Source organism: Pinus tabuliformis, chromosome Q, assembly GCF_031772625.1.
Source record: "Pinus tabuliformis cultivar Carrire ecotype Pingquan chromosome Q, CPIR1, whole genome shotgun sequence".
Lineage (NCBI taxonomy): Eukaryota > Viridiplantae > Streptophyta > Pinopsida > Pinales > Pinaceae > Pinus > Pinus tabuliformis.
Genome location: NC_142296.1, coordinates 742,933,332 through 742,937,775, shown reverse-complemented (window position 1 = coordinate 742,937,775; position 4,444 = coordinate 742,933,332).

Below are 4,444 nucleotides of genomic sequence, written 5' to 3'. Positions count from 1 at the left end.
TATCTTTGCAAATTTTAAAAGGATTTATTAGTGAATTTTTTCTTTTAACATGTAATTCAATATTAAAAATATATTTTAAAAAATCATAAAAACAAAATATGCAAACAAAATCTACTTATAAATCTACCTATAATGTAATGAATGGGATTTTTTTTGGAAAAATATATTTTTCAAGTATTTTTAAACATCCATAAATTAACGTTTGAGTGGTATTTCATATAGCTTTGTGCTCCAATATTCCTATTTATGCTAAATTAAAGAATAAATATCCTTTTGAAGAGGAAACATCCAACTATATCTATTTTTTCGTTTAATTTAAATTATTTACTTTTTCTATGGGTGTTTTCATTCTAAAATAAATTAAAAATACAATGTGAAATTTAAAATGAGAAAATGATATCTCATTATATAGAGAATTTAGTGATGAATTTACAAGCACCAAACCACCACTTTTGATAGAAGAAATTATGAGATTTCACCTTCTGGAAGTTGCAAATCTATGATTTTTTTTTTTTTGCTGGTGCAAGAGACAAACCTTCTATAGCATTAATTCAAAAAATAACTTACATAATTTACAACCACTCACGCACAGAGTGGACGCAAAACCAAGGTGCTATCTACCAATGGTACGAACTTTTTAACCCAAAACAAATGAATGACAGCCCGAAAGGAAACCAACCCAAAACGTGTAGACAAAAGCTTAACGATCAGTTGTCCGCAACAACACTCACTAAAAATGCCAAAAGATACGTGGTCTAAACCACATCTTAAACCAACGGCGAAGATGAACATCTAACCAGGAACGGTTACCCGAACATAGTACCCCGGCCCCACAAAAAAGCCCAAAAAATCCTGACCGTTGATCTCAATCAACAGATCCAAAAGTGGAAATGAAAATCGCACAACCCCACATACCATTTTTTAACGTGTGATCAAGGCGGTTTTCCAAACGGTCCCACTACCACATTGAATGGGATCGCTACAAAAAGGTAAAACCGCTTCCTGATCATGGATAAATCTATGAAAACTTTAAAAATAAAGAAGTTTTCTTAATTTTTAAATTGTTGATTGAGGTTTATACTTTAATCGAGGGTTTAAAATTACATTAATTGAAGTATTATTTTAATTTCAAATTATTTTTTGATCATATAATTGGAGTGATGATTTAGTTGTTTGTCTAGAAAAGAACGAAATCATGGATTCATCCTCACAATTATCATGTTTTATTTATTATTTTGATAACTCCAAAATGTTTTAAATTTTTTCAAATCATAATAATGTTAGTATTCAGAAAAATATCAATGGAATAATGATACAGGAGGATATTGGTGGCCAACCACCTATTCCACCTAGACCTTCAGTCAGTTTCATCTGTTTCCTTGATTATATTAGCATTTACTATTTTTAGTATTTTTTTGGGTCCTAAATTTTCAAAGCTGTTTTGACCCCCTAAATGACATTTTTTTGAGGTCTTCAACAAGTATGGGCCTACTGTAAATCCTACAATACTCAAAGAGATCTTTCTAATGACGTATCATACACGTCAAACGAAGATCATATGACCAAGTTACAACCACTGGAAGTTGGCTGCCCAACTAACCCCGACAAGGCCCACAAAGACTTGGCGTTCCATCTCTTAGGGTTAGGGTTTTGGTTGTTTAGGGTTTCCATTTGTTGTTCAATAATAAAAAGGCCCTTGAGCCTCATTATAACACAATTCAAAGGCATAGCCACCACATCTCTTCTCAAAGATAAACTACCATCGCCCGAGCTAGTTTATTTCCATTCTATATGTAAGCATCTTTCAGTTCATTGATATTAATGAAATGAAGATTTATTTCTGCTGCATCTATGTGTTTATGTTCATATCTGTATTCTATTGCATTGATATGAAATGGATCAAATTAGTAATGTTGTGCTAATTCCCCATTTAGATTAAAACCCAAGATGCTTATCATATGCTTATCAAGTGCTTAAGGATTCAATACTTTTGCTTAATTAACTGATTCTTATGATAGTTTCATATGTAAATGTTAGAAACAATTTAACATAAAACATATGCTGAACAACAACAAAATAATAGCAAAGAACATCAAAATACAACACACAACAAGCACATGATAAAGAAGTTCAGCCCCCTTGGGCTATGTAACCTTGGTCCAACTTCCAATGGCTTAGGCCTCTCTATTATGCTCAAATTACAACAAAAGTTTGTTTACAATGCTCAAATGCCTCTGAAACATGTCTCAATGAGTTCAGAATCTCAAAAATGGCTATCCATCCTCTTTTTGCATCCAATTTGGATAAGAACTGAAGAAGTTATGACTTCTCCAGTTCTTCCATTATTTATTCCACAATTTGCTCCAAAACTGACCAAAAATCCCATTTTCGCTCCAAAATCTGCTAACAGAGCGAGAAATTCACCGCACGGCAGGTTATATCATGTCGGCGGTATCACAAATCACAATCGGAAAGTGCTGCAGGCTCTTATGGTGTTGTTAACACAACAAAACGTTGTGATTGCGATATCGCGGATGTGACGGGGATATTTAACTGTAACATATAAAATCCTGCGTCCGAGGTCCATTGCTCATTGTAATAGGCAAAGTTCAGCGGCTGAAGGTCTTGTTAACATGACAGAACACTGCGGTGCGATATCGGCAGACCTGACAAAATATTACATCGCAACCTATAGTAGCATTGCATCCGGGAACTATTGCATTTCACAATGTTAACGACAGAATGTTGTGCGATGCGATATTGACAAATTTGATGGGAACTTAAACTGTGACATATAAAATCCCACATCTAGGTAATTTATCACATTGCAACCTGGTAACTACCAGGGGCTGATTCTGACTTGTTCTCTCCATGCTGATTTACAATTGCGATATGCGATGACCTTATTGCATCACAACCCTAAACTTGTCGGGGCTGCTTTGTAATGCCTTTCCACCTTGAAACTATGATTTGTGAAATTTTGGGGCCAATGGTAGCCTTCCACTTGGCGCCTCCTCATTCGCTAAAGACCTTGCCACATCATCCCAATCCTGCCATGTAGACAAGTCAAACTTAAACTTTGATTTGCTCTAACTTCTGCATACGAATTCAAATTTGAGTACCATTCACATTGTTGGATTCAGAATCACGATCTCTTCAATCTGAAGCTGAGTTTGACAAGATTCTAACACTTTTATTTTTGAGCATAATTCTGAGCACCTGATCACTCCTCCCCACCAGAAGCCTTTTGGACCCCAAAAGATTTATATTCAGTTATTGAACAGATGAGGATATTGTTCCCTCACCTTCCCCGCTTCAATCCATTTGGCTTTTGAAGGATGTGTTCCTCTGAGACCCACCCGAAGATAATCAATACTTCCCCTTTTTTTGTCCTAGTCCTTCTGTCAAGTATAGTGTCTTGCTGAATCACATCAAGGAATTATGGAGAAAAATATTCAATAGATGGAATTTGAACATTCTCTCCTTGATCTTTAATCAAAGTAGGTTCATATAATTTTAAATTTGCAACATTAACAATGGAATAGATTTGCATATATGAAGGCAAATCAATCTTGAAAGCATTATTACCAATTTTTTCCAAAATTTTAAATGGACCATAACGAGTTGGTTTCAGCTTTTTACCTTCACCTTGAAGCCTTTCCTTTCTAATGTATAGCCAAACTTCATCACCTACTTGAAACTGATGATCCACATGATGCTTATCATGCCTTTCATTATACTTGCCTTGACTCTTTTCTAGTTGTTCTTGAATTGTTTAGTGAATCAACTAATTTTTCTCAATGAATTTCTTTGCTTTGCTAATGTCGCTATGTCCATCTACAACTACATATTTCTCAAAGATTAAATCCAAAGGCGATTAGGCAAATAACCAAGACATGCCTCAAAAGGAAAAGTTAGAGTAGAAGAGTGTTTTTCTCAGTTGTAAGCATGTTGAATATAATGCAACTATTCATTCCACAACTTAAGATGTTTGTTGCAATATCCTCTTAGCAAATGAATAACTGTCCTGTTAACCACTTCATTTTGACCATCTGTTTGTGGATGGAAGGCTGTACTTTTCTTCAACTTGGTGTCCATCAGGTTTCATAAACTTGACCAAAAATTCTCAACAAATCGAGAATCATGATCACTTACAATAGAAGTAGGTAATCCAAAATGAACCCATACATTTTGAAAGAAAAGTTGAGCTGTTTGTTCAGTTGTAATTTTCTTTTTACAAGGCATTAATATGCACATCTTGCCGAAGCTATCCACAACTACATAAAAATAATCATGACATTTCCTTGATAAAGGAATACCTCCTACAAAATCCATAGAAACACTCTCCCATGGACGTGAAGGTACTGGAAGTGGTGTGTACAATCCTAGCTTCCTATTACTAGGTTTACTGACTGCACACAATGAACAACCTCTGACAAAACAT